This window comes from Schistocerca cancellata, unplaced genomic scaffold, assembly GCF_023864275.1.
Source record: "Schistocerca cancellata isolate TAMUIC-IGC-003103 unplaced genomic scaffold, iqSchCanc2.1 HiC_scaffold_831, whole genome shotgun sequence".
Classification (NCBI taxonomy): domain Eukaryota; kingdom Metazoa; phylum Arthropoda; class Insecta; order Orthoptera; family Acrididae; genus Schistocerca; species Schistocerca cancellata.
This window is the reverse complement of record NW_026046842.1, coordinates 1-12277: the sequence shown is the minus strand read 5'-3', so window position 1 is coordinate 12277 and position 12277 is coordinate 1. Positions and strand designations below refer to the sequence as shown.

Sequence of the window (12277 nt, the reverse complement as noted above, 5' to 3'; positions counted from 1 at the left end):
ACCTAGTGCACAGTTTGTTGGATTGCGTGGCTCGACTGCGAAATGCGCCTTTCGGCTCCTCTCTCTGGCTGCAGTATGCTGTTGTCGACAGTGGCACTAGCGTTGCCCATGGGGCTTCATGTAAGGCGACTGCACGTCGCTCGGCCAGCAGCGGCCTACTGCAGACCGACACTTAAGAGACACCAAATAGAAATCGACATCGAGAGACAGGCCCTGTCATATGGCACTCGCGACGTATACGCTGAAATTGAATGTAAAGAATACGTCTTTTGTAGTGGGCGTCGCTCTACTGCAGTGTCACACATGACGAAGAAATAGGAAAACAGTAGAACGTCTGTGTAGGGCCATGTTTTTACCTACAGTGTCACTTGGCTGAATGTGTATAAGGCTCTGTGGCATCACTCAAACACAGCCAAGTTGTCACACTAGCTGTGTATCTCTAACAAAGTTGACGTATGTCCTCACCTCGGTGACGGTTAAAACGATTTCGCCCCCGGGTGGGCTCGAACCACCAACCTTTCGGTTAACAGCCGAACGCGCTAGCCGATTGCGCCACGGAGGCCTTGACTTGTGCTCTGCATCTCAACGCAATTCGTATGCCTTCTGCAGGAATCTCGCAGAATGGTAGCACCTGCTTACGCCTCTTCACATGGATAAAATGCATGCACACTGTAGCGAGGCTCGTACACGAATGACATCGCCAAGCATGACATCATACTACAAAATGCATACAAACCACTGTTCTGCCTATGCAATCAGAAAACCTCTGAGGCCAGCATGATACTTGTTATAGGTTGTAGAACATCCCTTTCATTCAGTGTACTGCCATGTGTTAGATGCTGCTCGAGATAGCTCCGCTCCTTGCGGGAAGGTTAAAAAAATGAATGCCTTCTGTGAGGTTCGAACTCACGACCCCTGGTTTACGAGACCAGTGCTCTACCACTGAGCTAAGAAGGCGGCAGCTTTGCGTTTGTGAGCTCTCCCCGAATTGTCACTTCATCATGCTGAATCTTGCAGCCCTCGACCAGATATCGGATTTGGCACACAGCTGCTGCTGGGGGTGTCCACATGGCCGTTTTCCACATCTCTTGACTGTTTCGCCCTTACGATCGACGACGAGCGTCGTGCCACCAAACGTTTGCGGTCTGCACAATCTTGACCTAGTGCACAGTTTGTTGGATTGCGTGGCTCGACTGCGAAATGCGCCTTTCGGCTCCTCTCTCTGGCTGCAGTATGCTGTTGTCGACAGTGGCACTAGCGTTGCCCATGGGGCTTCATGTAAGGCGACTGCACGTCGCTCGGCCAGCAGCGGCCTACTGCAGACCGACACTTAAGAGACACCAAATAGAAATCGACATCGAGAGACAGGCCCTGTCATATGGCACTCGCGACGTATACGCTGAAATTGAATGTAAAGAATACGTCTTTTGTAGTGGGCGTCGCTCTACTGCAGTGTCACACATGACGAAGAAATAGGAAAACAGTAGAACGTCTGTGTAGGGCCATGTTTTTACCTACAGTGTCACTTGGCTGAATGTGTATAAGGCTCTGTGGCATCACTCAAACACAGCCAAGTTGTCACACTAGCTGTGTATCTCTAACAAAGTTGACGTATGTCCTCACCTCGGTGACGGTTAAAACGATTTCGCCCCCGGGTGGGCTCGAACCACCAACCTTTCGGTTAACAGCCGAACGCGCTAGCCGATTGCGCCACGGAGGCCTTGACTTGTGCTCTGCATCTCAACGCAATTCGTATGCCTTCTGCAGGAATCTCGCAGAATGGTAGCACCTGCTTACGCCTCTTCACATGGATAAAATGCATGCACACTGTAGCGAGGCTCGTACACGAATGACATCGCCAAGCATGACATCATACTACAAAATGCATACAAACCACTGTTCTGCCTATGCAATCAGAAAACCTCTGAGGCCAGCATGATACTTGTTATAGGTTGTAGAACATCCCTTTCATTCAGTGTACTGCCATGTGTTAGATGCTGCTCGAGATAGCTCCGCTCCTTGCGGGAAGGTTAAAAAAATGAATGCCTTCTGTGAGGTTCGAACTCACGACCCCTGGTTTACGAGACCAGTGCTCTACCACTGAGCTAAGAAGGCGGCAGCTTTGCGTTTGTGAGCTCTCCCCGAATTGTCACTTCATCATGCTGAATCTTGCAGCCCTCGACCAGATATTGGATTTGGCACACAGCTGCTGCTGGGGGTGTCCACATGGCCGTTTTCCACATCTCTTGACTGTTCCGCCCTTACGATCGACGACGAGCGTCGTGCCACCAAACGTTTGCGGTCTGCACAATCTTGACCTAGTGCACAGTTTGTTGGATTGCGTGGCTCGACTGCGAAATGCGCCTTTCGGCTCCTCTCTCTGGCTGCAGTATGCTGTTGTCGACAGTGGCACTAGCGTTGCCCATGGGGCTTCATGTAAGGCGACTGCACGTCGCTCGGCCAGCAGCGGCCTACTGCAGACCGACACTTAAGAGACACCAAATAGAAATCGACATCGAGAGACAGGCCCTGTCATATGGCACTCGCGACGTATACGCTGAAATTGAATGTAAAGAATACGTCTTTTGTAGTGGGCGTCGCTCTACTGCAGTGTCACACATGACGAAGAAATAGGAAAACAGTAGAACGTCTGTGTAGGGCCATGTTTTTACCTACAGTGTCACTTGGCTGAATGTGTATAAGGCTCTGTGGCATCACTCAAACACAGCCAAGTTGTCACACTAGCTGTGTATCTCTAACAAAGTTGACGTATGTCCTCACCTCGGTGACGGTTAAAACGATTTCGCCCCCAGGTGGGCTCGAACCACCAACCTTTCGGTTAACAGCCGAACGCGCTAGCCGATTGCGCCACGGAGGCCTTGACTTGTGCTCTGCATCTCAACGCAATTCGTATGCCTTCTGCAGGAATCTCGCAGAATGGTAGCACCTGCTTACGCCTCTTCACATGGATAAAATGCATGCACACTGTAGCGAGGCTCGTACACGAATGGCATCGCCAAGCATGACATCATACTACAAAATGCATACAAACCACTGTTCTGCCTATGCAATCAGAAAACCTCTGAGGCCAGCATGATACTTGTTATAGGTTGTAGAACATCCCTTTCATTCAGTGTACTGCCATGTGTTAGATGCTGCTCGAGATAGCTCCGCTCCTTGTGGGAAGGTTAAAAAAATGAATGCCTTCTGTGAGGTTCGAACTCACGACCCCTGGTTTACGAGACCAGTGCTCTACCACTGAGCTAAGAAGGCGGCAGCTTTGCGTTTGTGAGCTCTCCCCGAATTGTCACTTCATCATGCTGAATCTTGCAGCCCTCGACCAGATATTGGATTTGGCACACAGCTGCTGCTGGGGGTGTCCACATGGCCGTTTTCCACATCTCTTGACTGTTTCGCCCTTACGATCGACGACGAGCGTCGTGCCACCAAACGTTTGCGGTCTGCACAATCTTGACCTAGTGCACAGTTTGTTGGATTGCGTGGCTCGACTGCGAAATGCGCCTTTCGGCTCCTCTCTCTGGCTGCAGTATGCTGTTGTCGACAGTGGCACTAGCGTTGCCCATGGGGCTTCATGTAAGGCGACTGCACGTCGCTCGGCCAGCAGCGGCCTACTGCAGACCGACACTTAAGAGACACCAAATAGAAATCGACATCGAGAGACAGGCCCTGTCATATGGCACTCGCGACGTATACGCTGAAATTGAATGTAAAGAATACGTCTTTTGTAGTGGGCGTCGCTCTACTGCAGTGTCACACATGACGAAGAAATAGGAAAACAGTAGAACGTCTGTGTAGGGCCATGTTTTTACCTACAGTGTCACTTGGCTGAATGTGTATAAGGCTCTGTGGCATCACTCAAACACAGCCAAGTTGTCACACTAGCTGTGTATCTCTAACAAAGTTGACGTATGTCCTCACCTCGGTGACGGTTAAAACGATTTCGCCCCCGGGTGGGCTCGAACCACCAACCTTTCGGTTAACAGCCGAACGCGCTAGCCGATTGCGCCACGGAGGCCTTGACTTGTGCTCTGCATCTCAACGCAATTCGTATGCCTTCTGCAGGAATCTCGCAGAATGGTAGCACCTGCTTACGCCTCTTCACATGGATAAAATGCATGCACACTGTAGCGAGGCTCGTACACGAATGACATCGCCAAGCATGACATCATACTACAAAATGCATACAAACCACTGTTCTGCCTATGCAATCAGAAAACCTCTGAGGCCAGCATGATACTTGTTATAGGTTGTAGAACATCCCTTTCATTCAGTGTACTGCCATGTGTTAGATGCTGCTCGAGATAGCTCCGCTCCTTGCGGGAAGGTTAAAAAAATGAATGCCTTCTGTGAGGTTCGAACTCACGACCCCTGGTTTACGAGACCAGTGCTCTACCACTGAGCTAAGAAGGCGGCAGCTTTGCGTTTGTGAGCTCTCCCCGAATTGTCACTTCATCATGCTGAATCTTGCAGCCCTCGACCAGATATTGGATTTGGCACACAGCTGCTGCTGGGGGTGTCCACATGGCCGTTTTCCACATCTCTTGACTGTTCCGCCCTTACGATCGACGACGAGCGTCGTGCCACCAAACGTTTGCGGTCTGCACAATCTTGACCTAGTGCACAGTTTGTTGGATTGCGTGGCTCGACTGCGAAATGCGCCTTTCGGCTCCTCTCTCTGGCTGCAGTATGCTGTTGTCGACAGTGGCACTAGCGTTGCCCATGGGGCTTCATGTAAGGCGACTGCACGTCGCTCGGCCAGCAGCGGCCTACTGCAGACCGACACTTAAGAGACACCAAATAGAAATCGACATCGAGAGACAGGCCCTGTCATATGGCACTCGCGACGTATACGCTGAAATTGAATGTAAAGAATACGTCTTTTGTAGTGGGCGTCGCTCTACTGCAGTGTCACACATGACGAAGAAATAGGAAAACAGTAGAACGTCTGTGTAGGGCCATGTTTTTACCTACAGTGTCACTTGGCTGAATGTGTATAAGGCTCTGTGGCATCACTCAAACACAGCCAAGTTGTCACACTAGCTGTGTATCTCTAACAAAGTTGACGTATGTCCTCACCTCGGTGACGGTTAAAACGATTTCGCCCCCGGGTGGGCTCGAACCACCAACCTTTCGGTTAACAGCCGAACGCGCTAGCCGATTGCGCCACGGAGGCCTTGACTTGTGCTCTGCATCTCAACGCAATTCGTATGCCTTCTGCAGGAATCTCGCAGAATGGTAGCACCTGCTTACGCCTCTTCACATGGATAAAATGCATGCACACTGTAGCGAGGCTCGTACACGAATGACATCGCCAAGCATGACATCATACTACAAAATGCATACAAACCACTGTTCTGCCTATGCAATCAGAAAACCTCTGAGGCCAGCATGATACTTGTTATAGGTTGTAGAACATCCCTTTCATTCAGTGTACTGCCATGTGTTAGATGCTGCTCGAGATAGCTCCGCTCCTTGCGGGAAGGTTAAAAAAATGAATGCCTTCTGTGAGGTTCGAACTCACGACCCCTGGTTTACGAGACCAGTGCTCTACCACTGAGCTAAGAAGGCGGCAGCTTTGCGTTTGTGAGCTCTCCCCGAATTGTCACTTCATCATGCTGAATCTTGCAGCCCTCGACCAGATATTGGATTTGGCACACAGCTGCTGCTGGGGGTGTCCACATGGCCGTTTTCCACATCTCTTGACTGTTCCGCCCTTACGATCGACGACGAGCGTCGTGCCACCAAACGTTTGCGGTCTGCACAATCTTGACCTAGTGCACAGTTTGTTGGATTGCGTGGCTCGACTGCGAAATGCGCCTTTCGGCTCCTCTCTCTGGCTGCAGTATGCTGTTGTCGACAGTGGCACTAGCGTTGCCCATGGGGCTTCATGTAAGGCGACTGCACGTCGCTCGGCCAGCAGCGGCCTACTGCAGACCGACACTTAAGAGACACCAAATAGAAATCGACATCGAGAGACAGGCCCTGTCATATGGCACTCGCGACGTATACGCTGAAATTGAATGTAAAGAATACGTCTTTTGTAGTGGGCGTCGCTCTACTGCAGTGTCACACATGACGAAGAAATAGGAAAACAGTAGAACGTCTGTGTAGGGCCATGTTTTTACCTACAGTGTCACTTGGCTGAATGTGTATAAGGCTCTGTGGCATCACTCAAACACAGCCAAGTTGTCACACTAGCTGTGTATCTCTAACAAAGTTGACGTATGTCCTCACCTCGGTGACGGTTAAAACGATTTCGCCCCCGGGTGGGCTCGAACCACCAACCTTTCGGTTAACAGCCGAGAACGCGCTAGCCGATTGCGCCACGGAGGCCTTGACTTGTGCTCTGCATCTCAACGCAATTCGTATGCCTTCTGCAGGAATCTCGCAGAATGGTAGCACCTGCTTACGCCTCTTCAAATGGATAAAATGCATGCACACTGTAGCGAGGCTCGTACACGAATGACACACGAATGACATCGCCAAGCATGACATCATACTACAAAATGCATACAAACCACTGTTCTGCCTATGCAATCAGAAAACCTCTGAGGCCAGCATGATACTTGTTATAGGTTGTAGAACATCCCTTTCATTCAGTGTACTGCCATGTGTTAGATGCTGCTCGAGATAGCTCCGCTCCTTGCGGGAAGGTTAAAAAAATGAATGCCTTCTGTGAGGTTCGAACTCACGACCCCTGGTTTACGAGACCAGTGCTCTACCACTGAGCTAAGAAGGCGGCAGCTTTGCGTTTTGTGAGCTCTCCCCGAATTGTCACTTCATCATGCTGAATCTTGCAGCCCCTCGACCAGATATCGGATTTGGCACACAGCTGCTGCTGGGGGTGTCCACATGGGCCGTTTTCCACATCTCTTGACTGTTTCGCCCTTACGATCGACGACGAGCGTCGTGCCACCAAAACGTTTGCGGTCTGCACAATCTTGACCTAGTGCACAGTTTGTTGGATTGCGTGGCCTCGACTGCCGAAAATGCGCCTTTCGGCTCCTCTCTCTGGCTGCAGTATGCTGTTGTCGACAGTGGCACTAGCGTTGCCCATGGGGCTTCATGTAAGGCGACTGGCACGTCGCTCGGCCCAGCAGCGGCCTACTGCAGACCGACACTTAAGAGACACCAAATAGAAATCGACATCGAGAGACAGGCCCTGTCATATGGCCACTCGCGGACGTATACGCCTGAAATTGAATGTAAAGAATACGTCTTTTTGTAGTGGGCGTCGCTCTACTGCAGTGTCACACATGACGAAGAAATAGGAAAACAGTTAGAACGTCTGGTGTAGGGGCCATGTTTTTTACCTACAGTGTCACTTGGCTGAATTGTGTATAAGGCTCTGTGGCATCACTCAAACACAGCCAAGTTGTCACACTAGCTGTGTATCTCTAACAAAGTTGACGTATGTCCTCACCTCGGTGACGGTTTTTAAAACGATTTCGCCCCCGGGTGGGCTCGAACCACCAACCTTTCGGGTTAACAGCCGAACGCGCTAGCCGATTGCGCCACGGAGGCCTTGACTTGTGCTCTGCATCTCAACGCAATTCGTATGCCTTCTGCAGGAATCTCGCAGAATGGTAGCACCTGCTTACGCCTCTTCACATGGATAAAATGCAGTGCACACTGTAGCGAGGCTCGTACACGAATGACATCGCCAAGCATGACATCATACTACAAAATGCATACAAACCACTGTTCTGCCTATGCAATCAGAAAACCTCTGAGGCCAGCATGATACTTGTTATAGGTTGTAGAACATCCCCTTTCATTCAGTGTACTGCCATGTGTTAGATGCTGCTCGAGATAGCTCCGCTCCCTTGCGGGAAGGTTTAAAAAAAATGAATGCCTTCTGTGAGGTTCGAACTCACGACCCCTGGTTTTACGAGACCAGTGCTCTACCACTGAGCTAAGAAGGCGGCAGCTTTGCGTTTGTGAGCTCTCCCCGAATTGTCACTTCATCATGCTGAATCTTGCAGCCCTCGACCAGATATCGGATTTGGGCACACAGCTGCTGCTGGGGGTGTCCACATGGCCGTTTTCCACATCTCTTGACTGTTTCGCCCTTACGATCGACGACGAGCGTCGTGCCACCAAACGTTTGCGGGTCTGCACAATCTTGACCTAGTGCACAGTTTGTTGGATTGCGTGGCTCGACTGCGAAAATGGGCGGCCTTTCGGGCTCCTCTCTCTGGCTGCAGTATGCCTGTTGTCGACAGTGGCACTAGCGTTGCCCATGGGGGCTTCATGTAAGGCGACTGCACGTCGCTCGGCCAGCAGCCGGCCTACTGCAGACCGACACTTAAGAGACACCAAATAGGAAATCGACATCGAGAGACAGGCCCTGGTCATATGGCACTCGCGGACGTATACGCTGAAATTGAATGTAAAGAATACGTCTTTTGTAGTGGGCGTCGCTCTACTGCAGTGTCACACATGACGAAGAAATAGGAAAACAGTAGAAACGTCTGTGTAGGGCCATGTTTTTTACCTACAGTGTCACTTGGCTGAATGTGTATATAAGGCTCTGTGGCATCACTCAAAACACAGCCAAGTTGTCACACTAGCTGTGTATCTCTAACAAAAGTTGACGTATGTCCTCACCTCGGTGACGGTTTTTAAAACGATTTCGCCCCCGGGTGGGCTCGAACCACCAACCTTTCGGTTAACAGCCGAACGCGCTAGCCGATTGCGCCACGGAGGCCTTGACTTGTGCTCTGCATCTCAACGCAATTCGTATGCCTTCTGCAGGAATCTCGCAGAATGGTAGCACCTGCTTACGCCTCTTCACATGGATTAAAATGCATGCACACTGTAGCGAGGCTCGTACACGAATGACATCGCCAAGCATGACATCATACTACAAAATGCATACAAACCACTGTTCTGCCTATGCAATCAGAAAACCTCTGAGGCCAGCATGATACTTGTTATAGGTTGTAGAACATCCCCTTTCATTCAGTGTACTGCCCATGTGTTTAGATGCTGCTCGAGATAGCTCCGCTCCTTGCGGGAAGGTTAAAAAAATGAATGCCTTCTGTTGAGGTTCGAACTCACGACCCCTGGTTTACGAGACCAGTGCTCTACCACTGAGCTAAGAAGGCGGCAGCTTTTGCGTTTGTGAGCTCTCCCCGAATTGTCACTTCATCATGCTGAAATCTTGCAGCCCTCGACCAGATATCGGATTTGGCACACAGCTGCTGCTGGGGGTGTCCACATGGCCGTTTTCCACATTCTCTTGACTGTTTTCGCCCTTACGATCGACGACGAGCGTCGTGCCACCAAACGTTTTGCGGTCTGCACAATCTTGACCTAGTGCACAGTTTGTTGGATTGCGTGGCTCGACCTGCGAAAATGCGCCTTTCGGCTCCTCTCTCTGGCTGCAGTATGCTGTTGTCGACAGTGGCACTAGCGTTGCCCATGGGGGCTTCATGGTAAGGGCGACTGCACGTCGCTCGGCCAGCAGCGGCCTACTGCAGACCGGACACTTAAGAGACACCAAATAGAAATCGACATCGAGAGACAGGCCCTGTCATATGGCACTCGCGACGTATTACGCTGAAATTGAATGTAAAGAATACGTCCTTTTTGTAGTGGGCGTCGCTCTACTGCAGTGTCACACATGACGAAGAAATAGGGAAAACAGTAGAACGTCTGTGTAGGGCCATGTTTTTACCTACAGTGTCACTTGGCTGAATGTGTATAAGGCTCTGTGGCATCACTCAAAACACAGCCAAGTTGTCACACTAGCTGTGGTATCTCTAACAAAGTTGACGTATGTCCTCACCTCGGTGACGGTTTTATATAAACGATTTCGCCCCCGGGTGGGCTCGAACCACCAAACCTTTCGGTTAACAGCCGAACGCGCTAGCCGATTGCGCCACGGAGGCCCTTGACTTGTGCTCTGCATCTCAACGCAATTCGTATGCCTTCTGCAGGAATCTCGCAGAATGGTAGCACCTGCTTACGCCTCTTCACATGGATAAAATGCATGCACACTGTAGCGAGGCTCGTACACGAATGACATCGCCAAGCATGACATCATACTACAAAATGCATACAAAACCACTGTTCTGCCTATGCAATCAGAAAACCTCTGAGGCCAGCATGATACTTGTTATAGGTTGTTAGAACATCCCTTTCATTCAGTGTACTGCCATGTGTTAGATGCTGCTCGAGATAGCTCCGCTCCTTGCGGGGAAGGTTAAAAAAATGAATGCCTTCTGTGAGGTTCGAAACTCAACGACCCCCTGGTTTACGAGACCAGTGCTCTACCACTGAGCTAAGAAGGCGGCAGCTTTGCGTTTGTGAGCTCTCCCCGAATTGTCACTTCATCATGCTGAATCTTGCAGCCCTCGACCAGATATCGGATTTGGCACACAGCTGCTGCTGGGGGTGTCCACATGGCCGTTTTCCACATCTCTTGACTGTTTTCGCCCTTACGATCGACGACGAGCGTCGTGCCACCAAACGTTTTGCGGTCTGCACAATCTTGACCTAGTGCACAGTTTGTTGGATTTGCGTGGCTCGACTGCGAAATGCGCCCTTTCGGCTCCTCTCTCTGGCTGCAGTATGCTGTTGTCGACAGTGGCACTAGCGTTGCCCATGGGGCTTCATGTAAGGCGACTGCACGTCGCTCGGCCAGCAGCGGCCTACTGCAGACCGACACTTAAGAGACACCAAATAGAAATCGACATCGAGAGACAGGCCCCTGTCATATGGCACTCGCGACGTATACGCTGAAAATTGAATGTAAAGAATACGTCCTTTTGTAGTGGGCGTCCGCTCTACTGCAGTGTCCACACATGACGAAGAAATAGGAAAACAGTAGAACGTCTGTGTAGGGCCATGTTTTTACCTACAGTGTCACTTGGCTGAATGTGTATAAGGCTCTGTGGCATCAACTCAAACACAGCCAAGTTGTCACACTAGCTGTGTATCTCTAACAAAGTTGACGTATGTCCTCACCTCGGTGACGGTTTAAAACGATTTCGCCCCCGGGTGGGCTCGAACCACCAACCTTTCGGTTAACAGCCGAACGCGCTAGCCGATTGCGCCACGGAGGCCTTGACTTGTGCTCTGCATCTCAACGCAATTCGTATGCCTTCTGCAGGAATCTCGCAGAATGGTAGCACCTGCTTACGCCTCTTCACATGGATAAAATGCAATGCACACTGTAGCGAGGCTCGTACACGAATGACATCGCCAAGCATGACATCATACTACAAAATGCATACAAACCACTGTTCTGCCTATGCAATCAGAAAACCTCTGAGGGCCAGCATGATACTTGTTATAGGTTGTAGAACAATCCCCTTTCATTCAGTGTACTGCCATGTGTTGTAGATGCTGCTCGAGATAGCTCCGCTCCTTGCGGGGAAGGTTAAAAAAATGAAATGCCTTCTGTGAGGTTCGAACTCACGACCCCTGGTTTAGCGGAGACCAGTGCTCTACCACTGAGCTAAGAAGGCGGCAGCTTTGCGTTTGTGAGCTCTCCCCGAATTGTCACTTCATCATGCTGAATCTTGCAGCCCTCGACCAGATATCGGATTTGGCACACAGCTGCTGCTGGGGGTGTCCACATGGCCGTTTTTCCACATCTCTTGACTGTTCCGCCCTTACGATCGACGACGAGCGTCGTGCCACCAAACGTTTGCGGTCTGCACAATCTTGACCTAGTGCACAGTTTGTTGGATTGCGTGGCTCGACTGCGAAATGCGCCCTTTCGGCTCCTCTCTCTGGCTGCAGTATGCTGTTGTCGACAGTGGCACTAGCGTTGCCCATGGGGCTTCATGTAAGGCGACTGCACGTCGCTTCGGCCAGCAGCGGCCTACTGCAGACCGACACTTAAGAGACACCAAATAGAAATCGACATCGAGAGACAGGCCCTGTCATATGGCACTCGCGACGTATACGCTGAAATTGAATGTAAAGAATACGTCTTTTGTAGTGGGCGTCGCTCTACTGCAGTGTCACACATGACGAAGAAATAGGAAAACAGTAGAACGTCCTGTGTAGGGCCATGTTTTTACCTACAGTGCTCACTTGGCTGAATGTGTATAAAGGCTCTGTGGCATCACTCAAACACAGCCAAGTTTGTCACACTAGCTGTGTATCTCTAACAAAGTTGACGTATGTCCTCACCTCGGTGACGGTTTATAAACGATTTCGCCCCCAGGTGGGCTCGAACCACCAACCTTTCGGTTAACAGCCGAACGCGCTAGCCGATTGCGCCACGGAGGCCTTGACT

At 50.7% G+C, this 12277-nt stretch overlaps 21 non-coding genes across 21 annotated transcripts; all 21 read right to left on the bottom strand.

Annotated features, from left to right (window-relative positions):
- Positions 1–488: 488 nt before the first annotated feature.
- Positions 489–562, bottom strand: Trnan-guu (transfer RNA asparagine (anticodon GUU)). The gene has a single exon. It is a non-coding gene; the product is annotated as a tRNA-Asn (tRNA).
- A 323-nt stretch (positions 563–885) lies between these two features.
- On the bottom strand, positions 886–957 carry Trnat-cgu (transfer RNA threonine (anticodon CGU)). The gene has a single exon. It is a non-coding gene; the product is annotated as a tRNA-Thr (tRNA).
- A 689-nt stretch (positions 958–1646) lies between these two features.
- Trnan-guu (transfer RNA asparagine (anticodon GUU)) lies at positions 1647–1720 on the bottom strand. The gene has a single exon. It is a non-coding gene; the product is annotated as a tRNA-Asn (tRNA).
- Positions 1721–2043: 323 nt separating this feature from the next.
- On the bottom strand, positions 2044–2115 carry Trnat-cgu (transfer RNA threonine (anticodon CGU)). Its single transcript has one exon. It is a non-coding gene; the product is annotated as a tRNA-Thr (tRNA).
- Positions 2116–2804: 689 nt separating this feature from the next.
- Positions 2805–2878, bottom strand: Trnan-guu (transfer RNA asparagine (anticodon GUU)). The gene has a single exon. It is a non-coding gene; the product is annotated as a tRNA-Asn (tRNA).
- Positions 2879–3201: 323 nt separating this feature from the next.
- Trnat-cgu (transfer RNA threonine (anticodon CGU)) lies at positions 3202–3273 on the bottom strand. Its single transcript has one exon. It is a non-coding gene; the product is annotated as a tRNA-Thr (tRNA).
- Positions 3274–3962: 689 nt separating this feature from the next.
- Positions 3963–4036, bottom strand: Trnan-guu (transfer RNA asparagine (anticodon GUU)). The gene has a single exon. It is a non-coding gene; the product is annotated as a tRNA-Asn (tRNA).
- A 323-nt stretch (positions 4037–4359) lies between these two features.
- On the bottom strand, positions 4360–4431 carry Trnat-cgu (transfer RNA threonine (anticodon CGU)). Its single transcript has one exon. It is a non-coding gene; the product is annotated as a tRNA-Thr (tRNA).
- A 689-nt stretch (positions 4432–5120) lies between these two features.
- Positions 5121–5194, bottom strand: Trnan-guu (transfer RNA asparagine (anticodon GUU)). Its single transcript has one exon. It is a non-coding gene; the product is annotated as a tRNA-Asn (tRNA).
- A 323-nt stretch (positions 5195–5517) lies between these two features.
- On the bottom strand, positions 5518–5589 carry Trnat-cgu (transfer RNA threonine (anticodon CGU)). The gene has a single exon. It is a non-coding gene; the product is annotated as a tRNA-Thr (tRNA).
- A 689-nt stretch (positions 5590–6278) lies between these two features.
- Positions 6279–6354, bottom strand: Trnan-guu (transfer RNA asparagine (anticodon GUU)). Its single transcript has one exon. It is a non-coding gene; the product is annotated as a tRNA-Asn (tRNA).
- A 334-nt stretch (positions 6355–6688) lies between these two features.
- Positions 6689–6760, bottom strand: Trnat-cgu (transfer RNA threonine (anticodon CGU)). The gene has a single exon. It is a non-coding gene; the product is annotated as a tRNA-Thr (tRNA).
- A 710-nt stretch (positions 6761–7470) lies between these two features.
- Trnan-guu (transfer RNA asparagine (anticodon GUU)) lies at positions 7471–7545 on the bottom strand. Its single transcript has one exon. It is a non-coding gene; the product is annotated as a tRNA-Asn (tRNA).
- A 328-nt stretch (positions 7546–7873) lies between these two features.
- On the bottom strand, positions 7874–7946 carry Trnat-cgu (transfer RNA threonine (anticodon CGU)). Its single transcript has one exon. It is a non-coding gene; the product is annotated as a tRNA-Thr (tRNA).
- Positions 7947–8657: 711 nt separating this feature from the next.
- Trnan-guu (transfer RNA asparagine (anticodon GUU)) lies at positions 8658–8731 on the bottom strand. Its single transcript has one exon. It is a non-coding gene; the product is annotated as a tRNA-Asn (tRNA).
- A 327-nt stretch (positions 8732–9058) lies between these two features.
- Positions 9059–9131, bottom strand: Trnat-cgu (transfer RNA threonine (anticodon CGU)). The gene has a single exon. It is a non-coding gene; the product is annotated as a tRNA-Thr (tRNA).
- A 711-nt stretch (positions 9132–9842) lies between these two features.
- Trnan-guu (transfer RNA asparagine (anticodon GUU)) lies at positions 9843–9917 on the bottom strand. The gene has a single exon. It is a non-coding gene; the product is annotated as a tRNA-Asn (tRNA).
- Positions 9918–10244: 327 nt separating this feature from the next.
- Positions 10245–10319, bottom strand: Trnat-cgu (transfer RNA threonine (anticodon CGU)). Its single transcript has one exon. It is a non-coding gene; the product is annotated as a tRNA-Thr (tRNA).
- A 700-nt stretch (positions 10320–11019) lies between these two features.
- On the bottom strand, positions 11020–11093 carry Trnan-guu (transfer RNA asparagine (anticodon GUU)). Its single transcript has one exon. It is a non-coding gene; the product is annotated as a tRNA-Asn (tRNA).
- A 331-nt stretch (positions 11094–11424) lies between these two features.
- Positions 11425–11498, bottom strand: Trnar-ccg (transfer RNA arginine (anticodon CCG)). Its single transcript has one exon. It is a non-coding gene; the product is annotated as a tRNA-Arg (tRNA).
- Positions 11499–12196: 698 nt separating this feature from the next.
- Trnan-guu (transfer RNA asparagine (anticodon GUU)) lies at positions 12197–12270 on the bottom strand. Its single transcript has one exon. It is a non-coding gene; the product is annotated as a tRNA-Asn (tRNA).
- Between the last annotated feature and the right edge of the window lie 7 nt (positions 12271–12277).